Genomic DNA, 15,002 nt, shown 5'->3' on the forward strand with positions numbered 1-15,002 from the left:
ACAAGACCTTGAAATCCAATGCATATACTGGCTAAATATGAATGATTCTAAATTTTTTTTTTTAATTTTTTTTTTCAACGTTTATTTATTTTTGGGACAGAGAGAGACAGAGCATGAATGGGCGAGGGGCAGAGAGAGAGGGAGACACAGAATCGGAAACAGGCTCCAGGCTCTGAGCCATCAGCCCAGAGCCCGACGCGGGGCTCGAACTCACGGACCGTGAGATCGTGACCTGGTTGAAGTCGGACGCTTAACCGACTGCGCCACCCAGGCGCCCCAGAATGATTCTAAATTTTTAACTTGGGTCTCTGGTGCATGGTGATGTATTTCACAAAGACAAAAAAAATTAAAAAGAAGAAAGCAGGTCTATTTGGAGAAAAATTAACTCAATATGTAAGTGAATTCTACATTGATAACATGAATTTGATCTTTTTAATACTGAGAAGAATGTTGACTTTTTCATATCCTTCTATTAAGTGAAGGGTTTGAAATGCAAGGTTTAGTGCACATAATACCAGACTGACCATATATACTTATCTCAGTAATCCATTGTGGATAATTTCAGTGTTCTATATCAAAATTCTAGCTGCCACTTGGAAGTTATATGTCTGATCAGATATATCTAGAATCACTCAACATCTCAAATCACCGTTTTCCTCTTAAAATGTAACATACTAATAAATATTTTGTGTAAGCTGGTGAACAAGATTCCAAAACTACCATACTTCTACTTCTTTTAAAGATTTATTATCTTTAATATAAGGATTTATTTCAGCTGGGGTATTGTCCTGTGTCATGTTCTGGACTGTTTTCTTCATCTAATGTCCCATTAATATTAAACCGAAGCCAATGATAACAAAATCTTAGAAGGTAGTGAAATCTTTGGGGGAGGCAACTATTTTACACATATAATAGTACACTGCCTTTTATGATATTTTCAAATTGACAGGATTTCATCTTAACTCACCAACTAAATAGATGGTATTGACCAGTGGAAATCTATTTAGTAAATGAAATCATTTTTAAAATGGTGTCTATAGAAAGGTGACTATGGCATTTATGAAAGCTGTTCTGACTCCAGGTCTGTTAAAAGATGGAGGAGGGAACAGTAGCATGTGGAATTAGTGTCAAGTTTGCTTTAGCTCTCACTTTAATGTCAGGACCAAAAAATACTTTTTTTGGCCTCTCTCTCACCTTACCATTCTCTCTTACGTTTTTCCTTTCTGATGTTTGTCCCTTTCCAGACATCTCTGCCATAAATGAAACCAATCATTTGACCCCGTCACTTATTTCACTCTTCAAAAAGCATTCATTGAGCCAGTTAGTAAAGATACAAAAGCAAATATAAATTGGTTTATAAACTACAAGGACTCTGATATGAGTAACAACTTCCTACTGGCCATTGTTACTTGACTGATAGATTGATTAATTTTCTTTGCTCTTTTTTAAAATTTTTTCTTCTTAACAGAACAATGTGATCAGACCGATTGTAATGTATTTCTACTTTTCTTGAGTGTGTGCTGTGGAGTGAGTGAGTCAGTGAGAAAGAAGTAATTGCTGCTGGTAGACAGTCCCAGGAGAAGTGACCCAGTGAAGAACAGGAGATGACAAAGCCATTCAAGGGGTTGTATGTAATCAAGGCGTGGGATCATACAATTTTGGGTCCCGATGACTTCAGAAAGGCACACGAACCTTGCTGATTTCTCCTGTGACGAGGAACAAGTCGCAGTTCTAGAAAGCGTATATTATATCCACTTCCAGAGAGAATACCCAGGTTTTGGGAGTATCACAACCTGAACCAGAGATAAGAGATAAGTAGGGAAAAGCTTACTGGGGCCAATAGGTCACTACTATAGTGGCACTGTAGCCAATATATATACATCCTATTACTATTTGTATTAGTTATCTATTGCTATATAGCAAATTATCATAAATTTAGTGGCTAAAAAGTCACATATTTATTTTATCATATTTTCTGTGTTTCAGGAATAGACATAGCTAGTGGGTAACTCTACTTCAAAAGGCTGACTTCAAAAGGCTGAAATCAAGGTGTTGACCAGGGCAAGGGACTCATCTGAAAGTCAAATGGAAAAGGATCCACTTTCAAGCTCAAATAGCTATTGACAGGATTCAATTGCTTTTTGACTATCAGGCAATGGGGCTCAGCCCCTGGCTGATTGTTGGCCATAGGCCATTCTTAGTTCCTTGCCAGGTAGGCCTTTCGAATAGCTAGCTTACTTCACTAAAATCAGCAAGGGGAAGAGTCAATACACAGTGCCTCCTAACAAGATAGAAATTAGAATCTTAGAAGTTACATCACAACCTTTGGCCTTATCCTCTTATTTACAATCAAATAATAGGTTCCTTCTATACTGAAGGTGAAGGGATTACACCAGGGCGTGAATGCAGAGGTAGGATAATATGAAGTCATTTAAAAGTATGTCTCCCACACTACTTACATTCACATTTTTTTATTACAAAGTATTCCAGATACAGAGCAGACTAGAAGAAGCATCAATGATGTAGCATAAACTTTAGAGCAGAAAACCTGGGTTCAAATCCCAGCTCTTCTACTCTCTAGTTGTGTATTTGGCATTCAGTTCATTACTTAACTTCTTTGTGTCTCAATTTCCCTATCTATAAAATAGGAAAAATAATCCTGCTCATCTCTTAGGATTTTTATGAGGATTAAATGAGTTCAGTTGTTTAAGTAGTAGGGCAGTCTCACTAAGCTTTTGTTATTATATTTTGTGGATAATATGGCAGAACCAGATGTATTCATCACCCAGCTACACCCCGGATGATCCACTCGAGGGCATGTTTGGTTTGCAGAGAGACAAGAATATCCAGATTTACAAATCTGTCTCTAGAAAGCAGGCCTGGGCTTTGGCTTTCCTTATGGAGAACAAGGCATGGAAGGAATTATACCCATCCTGAGTGCCCTTAAGCCAAAATGAGGATGCAGAAGGAACTGAGTCACACATACTCTACTTCCCTGAAGTAAAGGGGTAAGGGTCTTCATACTTTGTTTCCCTACTTGGAAATGGAAATTCTCACCTCTCTGTGGAGCCACAAGAAATATGAATCAGGTGGTATTCTCAACCCCCAACTCAATACTTACCATGACCTAGAAGGCACTGCATAAATCTGGTTCTATCCACTCTCCATCATCATGACGATACCCCAGTAACTTCACTTACTGTCCCCAGTAACTGACTTCCTTTCTGTTCTCCACAGGAACCAGGAGCTTTCTTACCTCACAGACCTTGAATATGCTCTTTCTTCTGACTGAATGCTTTCCCCAAATCTCTCCACACTGTCATTTCAGTCTCAACTTCAGCAGGAAGGACTCAACCCTCCCACAGAGGTCTAGCATGTAAATTCTCCTTCTCCAATTTCTTTATTTTACTCTCTCCCCTTATTAGAATGTAAGCTCTATGAGTCCCAAAGTCTTTTCTATCTAGTTTTCTGCCGTATTGGCAACACCTAGCAGACTCTCTGATAGTAAACATTTGTTGAATGAATTAGTTAATGAGACAGATGCAAAGATATGACTGTTGAATTCAACTACGTCTTTACAAAGGAGAAAAACTAGCCATTTTAAACTCTCAAGATTTTCAAATAAGTGGTCACATGAAGGTAGAGTTAATTATTTTTCCCTAACAATGATCTAAAACTGTATCTTATTCTTCATGTGGAAAGCATTTTAATAAGTGATAAGTTAATTAAATTAATAATTTTAATCAGGAGCTTAGAAGAGACAATTTATCAATTTGTGTTCATAAATTAACTAGGAGGCAGAACTTAACAATTAGCTGTTAATCATGTGCTGATTGGTTTTGAAATAACTAGTTGCTTGATCTGATTATTTTCATGTGGAATATCTATTGGAGTTCTGTATTCTGCATGCCCAGCATTGGACTGCCAATAAAAAATGTGTTTCCAATATCATGGGGAAGTCCTCACAATGCATTGTTAAGTACAAAGAGTTCACTCTGTGAATTCAATTTTTTTTTATAAGGAAAGATTCTTTGGAAATATAACCAACTATTAAAAGTGGCTATTTCTAGAAGGTGGTTGGTTTGCAGGTGATTTTAATTTTATTCAGTCGGCTTTTATGCTTTTTCATAATCTTTGTACTTCAGATTATTTTAATAAGGGGTTTCTAATGCAACTGCAAGAACTTTCTCTGTGTGTGGATATCTTAATAGCTGAAAATCAATGAATAGTTGAGGTCAATACGGATTTAAGTATTAAAGTCTTTTTAAAATGAAAAAAGGATATGAACCAGCTGCATTCAGTAAAGTCCTGGACAGAGACAAATGGACTAACAATAGTTAAACAAAGTTTAGGCAATAATCTCAAGGAAGTGTTTTCAACCAGTGGGCGGTGCTTGAGAAAAAAACACCCTGCCAGGAGGAGCAGTAGAGCAGTCCCCTGGTGCCACTTCAGGAGAACAGAAAGAGCACTTAACAGGAGAGACCCCTGAGGACTATTACTATATTAATGGCTAAACCCACTACTGAAGTCAGGTGGGAAGTTGGCCAGGCCTCTGCTAAGTCTCAGGTGCTTGATGTAGCTGCCTTTAGACAATGATACGTTTGCATTTTCTGGAGACTATGCAGGCCAAGTTCACAGAATTTGGTGGATAACTTTTTTTTTTTTTAAGATTTGTCCATTCCAGAGACTTAGTCCCACACATTAATTCAGAATTATTTCTGAGCCTTCATAGTTGCTAATTAATTTTCTAACATGTAGCACAAAGAGAGACAAAAGCCCGTCTTTTTTTTTTATAGCTCATTCATTTTTACATTTCTTTCTCTGCCCTACCCCTTCTCTATTAGCACAAAGACTCCTATTTTATATAGCTGTAAAAACCAGCAGGCTTCTCTCTTAATCAGTGTTGTCTGGGTTCGTTGCCTGAGGGTCTAGGTCGTTAGTAATAAAGGTCATTAGTTGATGTTTCCAACATACAGAGACTGTCAAATGATCCCCTCATTTAATCTCCCCGTGATTAGAAACAGGCCCAAGCTTGTAGTATTTAGTCATTTTATTTTCTTGTGGGAGAGGTAAAAGGCTACCTCTTGGAAACAAAAGCTTTTAAAAACTAATAGCTTCTTCATAGTAGACCTGAAGGAATAACAGACTATATAAAGGCACTCAGAGCCGAAACAAGGAAGAAAATGCAAAGAATTGGTATCTGCTGCACCCCAGGCTTCTTCAAGGAGCTGAATTAAACGTGAAAGGAATAGTCCCATCGAGCGGTAGGCAGCCCTAACTTGCCCGCCCTTGTTACCTTACATCTTAGCACTGTCTGATTTCCACCATTCTAATTGAAAAGACACTTTGTAGTAAAAAGCTCTGTTTGAGTCACTTTGAAATCATGGTCCTCAGGTTTTCTTTCTGGCAAATGTTTCTTAGAGATCACTGAGCTTATTAAACAGTTCTGTGTTCGGAAGCTTCTAATGTTGGAACAGGCATAATCCAGACACCTTGGTCTAGGACAAATAGCAGCCAATTCCCCATGGACTCTTTGGAGAGAGGCTGTGTGCTGGTTTCCCTCCCTTGACCTGTATCTTTAGAAGCTCAACGCCATGTACACAGGAAGCACCTGGTAAATATCTGCGATGGCAGATCATAATTATATAATTATCATTAATCATAAAACAGATTAATTTCTGTTCATCTAACTTCCTCTGTGCACCCAAAGGAAGAATGAGGATTTATACAATATTAAAGATTTTGTAAAGAAGGAAAAATAGTTGTATTTGAGTGGAATTTAATAATATTTAGGGAGATAAAAGCATTTATGAAGTTTGGACACCTAACAATTTTTCACAATTCATTTTGAAATGTTGAAAATAAGATTAATGAATGCAATTATAGATGTGTTTCTCTTTTCTTCCAAACTTTCCTCAGCATTATGTTACACAATGAGTATTGTGATATAATAATTGTCCTAAGAAAGTGATTTTTTAAGGAAAAGTCTTTGTTTTCATAGTTATTTTGCAGTACAGAAAAACTGCCTTTTTTAATTTTTAAAGTTCCTTGAGACAGGAAATACATAATCTGGTTAAAAAGAAAATGGCAAAATTAGAGTATTTAAAGCTCAATCTAATAAAATGCATAATCATTTTCATCATAGGTGACCACCTTGATCAAATACTGATAATTTATCACAGTTGAACTAGCCTTTCCTGGAAATCTGTGAGCATTCAAGGCCTCACTGACTCCAAACTGAGGCAGAGAATTCCAGTCACCTGTTCATTGATTCACACTATCTTTTTTTTTTTTTTTTTTAAATTTTTTTTTTCAACGTTTTTTATTTTTATTTTTGGGACAGAGAGAGACAGAGCATGAACGGGGGAGGGGCAGAGAGAGAGGGAGACACAGAATCGGAAACAGGCTCCAGGCTCCGAGCCATCAGCCCAGAGCCCGACGCGGGGCTCGAACTCACGGACCGCGAGATCGTGACCTGGCTGAAGTCGGACGCTTAACCGACTGCGCCACCCAGGCGCCCCCACACTATCTTTTAACAAAGAGGATTTGTGAAAAAGGAAATGAAGGGAAAATACCATTTTGAGCTTCTGCATACCAGGCAGTTTTCCAGATTTATCTCTTTTAATCCTAACAAGAATTTTACCCTACAGGGTGCACATAATTATTTCCATTTTACAAATAAAGACATTCAGACTGAAGAGAAGCTATGACTTTCCCAAGATTATAAATTTGGATAGGATGGGAAACAAATTTCAAGCCCACAATGACTGCCTCTAAAGCTTACACCCTTTCTTATATTCCATACTGGTGAAATAACTTTTAAAAAGATACATCTACTGCATTTATTCTCCCTACCCCATTCAGAAATTTATATTGCCTATTTACTTTTCTAACTATTTATATACATTATTAATTTTAGTAATTAAGTATATATTGATTTTTTGATGCAAGTTTTCCCTTTGTCCTACTTTATTTTTGCTATTTATTTCCTTTTTCTTTTTCCTTTGCACTATTTCTTTTCTTTTTTCTTTGCACTATTTCTTCCCTTCTCTTTCTTATCCTTTTCCTTTACAAAAGCAGTTGACAGGAAGGAGGAAATAAAGCAAAAAAAAAAAAAAAAAAAAAAAAGTCCCAGTAGCCCAAGTGAAGAAAGAAAGAAATATGAGGCTCGGTATGTAATTCTGGGAGATTAACCAATAAGATGATACATGTGGCTAGGCCAATGACCATTCATTAAACTTGTGTATTGAGTTCCTAGTATGTTCCTTCCATTGTGTTGGTCATAGACTTTAACATCAGGAAATATAGAATTTAATTGACAATATTTAAACATGATGAAGGCAATGAGAACGAGGATGATATGGCCAAGGTGTTGAGGAGAGACATTGACTGGGCCCTTAACCAAATTGGTGGCAGAAAACCAAGAGCTCCATAAAGAGTTGAAGCTTCAGATAAGTCCCAGAGTTTCAAAAGAAGTATTTGAATCCACGGTCCACTATCTAAGGAAGATTTATCTGTGGTTCTAGACTAAAATGATAACAGCATCTAAAGACTGTGATTCATGGAAATCAGGGTCTAGAGAAGAAAATATGCTTCAAGCATAATGGTTGTGGCTTTGGGTTTTGTGTTCTTTACCAGACGGCAGGCTTGGAGAATAAGGCTGAAACACATTTCACTTTGCTAACTGCACCTAATCAGCATAAAGTCACACTCTCAAGTTCTGAATTATGCTTTAGTAGTCATAGACAGAAAAACAAAAACAAAAACAAAAATAGCGCTGGTCTTTTGCATTTACTTAGTTATTTATACTGACTCTTTACATTTTCTTTTTTTTTTTTGATATCATGCTAGGTGACTAAACAATGTAATGGTTAATCATGGGACACTGTCTGAATGAAAGCTGTGAAATTAGTAGTTTTATCCCAAAGGTATTCTAGGAAGAATAATTTCAATATAGTTTTAAAATTAGAAATTTTTATCTAAGTAGAATTTACAACTGTAGTTTCCATTATTTATGACATTATGTTGGAAAGTTGATAACAACAAAATAAAAATTGAAAGGAAGTAAATCAAATGTAGTTTTATTATATGTCTGAGAATCACTGAAGTTTGAAAAGTACTCAACAATTAAAATAAATGTGTCACTGTTACTTTTCTTGAATTACTGTTTATGGGTCTACTAAAAAAACCCCTATAGACTTTGTTCTTGAAGGTGATTTGGGAAATAAAGCTTGAAGATACAGTTTAACTTAATACTTTAGCCAATAAAAATGGAGTACGTGTTTAAAAAAAAATATTCAGTATTGGTACCCAACTTCCATCTCTAAAGCTGGTAGAAACAGAAAATGTACATTCTATAAGCAGAACAGAATATAATTTCCAGCATTTCTTTTTTTCTCTTCTCCTTTTCCCTCCCCTTGTTTCCTCTTCCCCTTCCTTCTCCTTTTTCAATTTCAAGCTGGGTGTCTGTCTACTAGATATATGCTGATAGGGCTTTAAGAAAGTTTTGGTTTAATCTATTCAGCCTCTCATCCTTCCAACACAATTGAAATTTCTAATAGCCCATAAATCCCACATATAGAATTTCTTATTCAAAATAAATTTACAATGATAAAATTGGCATTTTCACCTCGTAAATCAGAAATAAGTTCAAATTTTCCCTTAAATAGCATTGTATAGATGAGCCAAACTAAGCCAGCTATCAATTCTGTTTTAGTTCCATCTTAGAACCAAAGATGCCTCACCCTAAAGTCTTCCTCAGCTGAGTTAAGTACTGGTATGAGAGGAGAAAACCTCAGCAAGAGGAGGTCAGTAGTAAGGGAGGTCTTTGATAGTGTTTGAAGTAGCAGCAGAAACCAGGAGTACTAAGGCAAGAAAGAATGAAGAAGTGAAGAAAACCAGCTGAACAGAGGCAAAAGAAAGTTTGGGCAGGCATATACTAATCAATAGGTTACTTTATAATTAATGAAGTTGTTGTTTATCAGTATTTACATCTGATCTGCTTTTGAACACTCATGAACACATGCATTAAAAAATACATACTCCTCTTCTACTCTAGGAGGCACCATTTATAGGGAACAGAATGGGAATGATGCTTCTGGAATTGTACATCATGGTAACCTTCTTGAAAATTTACAGATTTGCAGATTTTCTGCATTATTTACAGAAGTTTTTTGACACATAGATATTATCAGTACAAAAACTCTAGAAAAGAGCTAACTTAAAAAAAATCCTATGTAATTATTAGACAATCAGGATGCTGATTACACAGAACTGATAACCAGATTTCTAGTTATATGGAACTGTTTAATATAACCAAAAATTTGTATGAACCGTTCCATAGATTTAGAACTAATGTTTTATATAACTTGATGAAAGCTATATTGTTATGGATGAAAAACCCCGTATCTGAAAGTCAACATGTTAAAACCTAAGCTCTTGATCATCTCCCAGAAATCTTGGTCTATTTTAAAATCTCCTGGGGGTGCCTGGGTGGCTCAGTGGGTTAAGCATCCGACTTCAGCTCAGGTCATGATCTCGTGGTTTGTAGGTTGGAGCCCTGCATAGGCTCTGTGCTGACAGCTCAGAGCCTGGAGCCTGCTTCTGATTCTGTGTCTCTCCATCTCTCGGCCCCTCCCCTGCTCATGCTCTGTGTCTCTATGTCTCTCAATAATAAATAAATGTCAAAAAAAATTAAATAAATCAAATCAAATCAAATCAAATCAAATCAAATCAAATCAAATCTTCTCCATATATATTAAGGAAACTGCATCCTTTCAGTTTGTCAGACCAAAAAACTTGGGAGTCATCCTTAGCACCTAGAAAATCCTGTTAGTTCTTTCAAATTGGTTTAAGATCTGACCACTTCTTGCCACCTCTATGGTTACAAGTTTGGTGCTAGTCAACAAAAAAAAATGAGGCAGCCCTGTTAATAATATTATGGAAATATCAACTTGATTTTTTAAGTGAAATAATGAAGTTCCAAATTAATTTTCTTTTATACTGCCATTTGTGTTTTGTGATTTCTCACTACATATAGTAATGTAATATATTTATATGTGTATTTATTTTACTTGTGTAGAGAATAGGTAAGAAAGAAAACCTTTGTAAGAATGCTGGAGAGGGGTACCTGAGTGGCTCAGTCAGTTAAGCATCTGACTCTTGATTTTGGCTCATGTCATGATCTCATGGTTTGTGAGACTGAGCCTCATGTTGGGCTCTGTGTTGACAGCATGAAGCCTTGGGATGCTCTCTCTCCCTCTCTCTCTGCCCCTACCTGCCTCCCTCAAAATAAATAAATAAACATTAAAGAAAAAAAAAAAAGACTGCTGGAAAAACTGACTGCAATAAAGAATGCTTAAGGGGAAAAGTATGGGAGAGTTTTTTATTTTGATCATATAATTTCTGCTACCTTCTGAATTTTATAGCAAGTGAATATATTGCCAACTTTTTTAAGTTTAGAAGACCATAATTACCCAAGAAAACATTTCATTTATTTTACTTTCAAGGGTTACTTAACTAATGGTTACTTTAAAAAGATAAATATCTTAAGATATAGTTCCATTTTTCACAATAGGTGAAAAATCAATTTAATATTATGTGGTTAGTATAAAATTACACTATGATCATTTTATATCACTATCTTATGGAGAGAATATAGTTGGAAAGTGGAGATAAATTACTTATGCCATTATGAGGTCTCTTACCTAGTGAAAATTAGGTGAAATTAAGAAAATGGAATGTATGTTTTGTGTATAAAAGAAAAATCATCATAAAATCCATTAAATTAATAAGGGGTCAAATGATGTTTCAGGGAAAATGATAGAAATCATGTCTCTGGAGACAACTGTAACCAAATTGGACAAAATACTAGAAGTATCCTCATGGGAATAATCCTGTTATCTGCCAGGGAAGTACATGACATCAGAGAGTGGCTTCTTTCTTCTTCCTCAATGATCCAGTACTATGATTATGAACAGTAATTAACTCTAACACAACAGGGAAGTTGGATGGGAAGAACCATACCTAAAATGTTGGATGATTAAAGTGAATGAAACAGGAAGCATGCACTGGGGACATAAAACGTGCTACTCCAGAAAAGCTATTAGCTATTGCATTAGAGCCTCTAAATCATATGCACTTTTTACCTTCATTGACTTAGGTCAGACTGGATCTTTCCACTAAAGGAGCCAAATGAGCTTAATGTTTTAGCTGGCTGATGCCAATGGCAAAGAGACCTTAAGATGCACTTCAAGAAAGATGTATGATCAAGGAGGCATATGCTTTTCTCCATTAGTGTAACAAGTCAAGATATCATTTATTTCTGAAAGTGTTTTTTATTGTAACGGATATGGCTCATCATTTAACTCAGTTCACTAAACATCATACACTAGTATTTTATTACAGTTTTAGGAAGAGAAAGGGGAGATCTTTCAGGGGTAATTTGCTGACATTTCTGAAAAGTAGTATCATTGCTACAGAATTCTTAAAATGCTAAGTATAGGTTTGAATGCAGAACATGTGGGCAGTGAAATTAAGGGTTTCTGTTGCTGTTTTGACTGCATATCATACACTAAATTCTTATAGAATCCATATAAAACATTGTGGGATTTCAAAGAAGAGACAGAAAGTATCATCATTCCTACCATTAACACCAAAGGGAAGAATGAAATTGGAGTAAAATACCACTAAATACTAATATAACACTACTAAGTACACTATGACTGTCAGAGCTGTATTTTATTTAGGGCCATTATCTCATGCCACAGATTTTCCACATGAGAAAAAGTATTCACTTGCTATAATTCCTAATCTCTGGATTCTTGGTTTCATACAGAAGAAAGAAAAACTTTTTGAGAGTTCAAGTTTTCAATTGTCTCTTTTATATTTTAATGACATGTAGATAATATAGATACTATGATAATATCGATATACAAGAAGTTTTGTGACATAGATAACTGACACAATTTAGTGTGACTACAGATATGAGCAGTTATATTATGAATCTAGAAAGTAAAATGGGCATTTATATACATATTATAATAATGCATAAACATGGAAATTATCAGCTATCAATGAAGTATTTTGGGGATGCAATTTACTGTAGAAATAAGAACTGCAGGAAAGAATACTTAAATCATTTTTTTTTTTACTTTGGAAATTGAACAAGTCATTAAACATCTCTGAACCTCTATTTACTTAGTAGGAAGTTAGAAATAATACTAGGAATAATAATTCCTACATTGTAGGGATATTATGGATAAATTAAAAGTTAACAGGCAGCACTTGGCATAAAATAAATGCTCAATAAATTATAGCCATTATTCTGTGCAAATTTTGCTATGTTAAGCATTTTTTTTGTAAATGTAATTGTTAATGCATTTTGTTTCTTTTGACAGTTAGTGACCTAACTATCACTATTAATCAGGTGTTAGCCTGGTAATGTATAAGTATGGGGTAGGCTTGTCTTCAAGAGAGTGAATGGTCATTAAGTTGCATAAAGAAGTGGTTCTGGCTCTGGCCTGACTGTGAGATTGACCTGCTTTTTTCTATCATGCTTTTTGCAATATTTTACAGTTCTACCTTGTAGATGCACCCTACCAGTCACCTGGTAGGTGTTCCCTCAGGGCAATGTCAAACAATGGTTAGAGGAGGGACTCAGGTCAGTTCTGGCTGTGAATCTCATCATTTTTTATCTACATACCTTTGTTTATATGATAATTGTATAATTTTTTTCTTCACTTTGCTTGCACCTAAATAGTCCTCAAATTCTAGAGAAATAAAACAAGATTTCTCCTCCATCTTGCATAAATATGTTAAGTATACATATTTAAAATCAAAGTAAAGTAAAATAGAATTCGTTTAAGAAAGGCAAAATGTTTACACACAAAAATAATGTTATATGAAAAAATACATATAGTTTAAAAAAGAACCTGGAAACCCAAATAAAACAAACTGTTTCAATGTATTTAGTTCAAAGTTGGATATAAATACTTGTTTTTGCTTTTTAAATTTACGTATTTATTTTGAGAGAGACAGAGCATGCGCAAGCATGAGCCATCAGGGAAGGAGCATGGAAAGGGAGAGAGAATACCAAGCAGCTCTGGGCTATCAGCGCAGAGCCCAGTGGGGGGCTAGATTTCATGAACCGAACTGTGAGATCATGACCTGGGCCAAAATCAAGAATTGGATGCTTCAACAACTGGGCCCCAGGCGTCTCTAGATATAAATCCTTGTAAATGCATTACAGAAAATTATGTGACAAAACTTACTAGACATTATGGCTACACAGTTAGAATGTTAGCTTCCTTTTTCTTGTGTCAGGCCTAATTGACCATATAGGCTGAAAATAATGATGATGGGCCCAATTAATTATGCTTTCAGAATGGTAAACTTGTATTTAAATATTATTTTCAGGGTGCCTGGGTGGCTCAGTTGGTTAAGTGCTGGATTTCAGCTCAGGTCATGATCTCACAATTGTGAGTTCGAGCCCCACATGAGGCTCTGTGCCGACAGTTCAGAGCCTGGAGCCTGCTTGGGATTCTGTGTCTCCCTTGCTCTCTGCCCTTCCCCCTCTTGCACTCTGTCTCTCTTTCAAAAATAAACATTAAAAAATTTTTAAATATTATTTTCATTATCCTTGTGACTCTTTGCCTCACATTAAAACAAACACTATTTTCAGATATAGAAATCTACTTTAATAGAACAAATGAAACTAAGTTTTTAGATCTAGGCTTATGTTAACAGAACATATGAACAACTGGATATATGTTTTGAACCAGATTTAATATCAACCTCTGGTTATTTCTGGATTGTAGAAAATGTATACTTCTTCTATAGTACAGTAATTTTTCAAACCACATGATATAAATATATGTTTGTGTTATACCTACCAATGTATTTTAGGTTGTATGATGTATTCTAATTATGGGTTAAACTGAGATTCCATAAATGAGGGATATATTCATTAATTCTATGTTCTATATAGTAATGTCTTCAATTCTCACTAGCAGGTGATAACTTTTTTTTTTAACAACTATCATTTAGAAGGGACACTGGCGGGGCGCCTGGGTGGCTCAGTCAGTTGAGTGTCTGACTTTGGCTCAAGTCATGATATCGTGCTTAGTGGTTTCGAGTCATGGTCTCATGGTTTGTGGGTTCGAGTTCTGCATCAGGCTCTGTGCTGACAGGTTGGAGCCAGGAGCCTGCTTCAGATTCTGTGTCCCCCTCTCTATCTGCTCCTCCCAGGCTTGTGTGTGCACATTTTCTCTCTCTTTCTCTTAAAAATAAATAAATATACATTTAAAAAAAATGGACATTGGCAAACAATAACTGAATTAAAATAAAAAGTTTGGTTTTACAAAGGAAATGCTTTTGTTGTGATTTTTTTAAATAAAAAAGTCACTGATACTGAAAATAAAGTCAAATCATTACTTTTAATTATGGTTTGATAAAGTTGTCTACTATAGTCATAATCCTAAACATGATTATCACACACTAGCTGCCCCCTCCATTTGAATATAAATCCAAAATCCACTCAGCGATTATCCACATTGTGAATTACTCTATACTCTTTAGATGTGTCATTTGGGAACATTTAAGTATTTGAAAAATATAGCTTCCCAGGACGGAGCTTCAAACCTTGAGTGACTGGCTATGAGAAGTACCTCCCAGATTCATCTTACTATAGCTCCTTTTGTTGAAGAATTAGGTGATCCATCCATATGTGCAATGTTTTAAGCCAATGACCTTGCTTGACTGGTTCCCTGTCTCTGGGTATGTATCCATAGCCCTTGAAAAGCCTCCTCCTCCCTTTAAGTTCTAGGCACCAGACTTAAATCCTAGCTTCTATTACAGCTATGGTTAAAACTGTAATAAATGCAGATATGTTCATATACATAGTAACAGTTATATATATATATATATATATATATATATATATATATATATTTATATGTATTTGTGTATATATGTATATATATATATGTGTGTGTGTGTGTGTG

Source organism: Puma concolor, chromosome B1 (assembly GCF_028749965.1).
Source record: "Puma concolor isolate L17-30 chromosome B1, mPumCon1.1.hap2, whole genome shotgun sequence".
Taxonomy (NCBI): domain Eukaryota; kingdom Metazoa; phylum Chordata; class Mammalia; order Carnivora; family Felidae; genus Puma; species Puma concolor.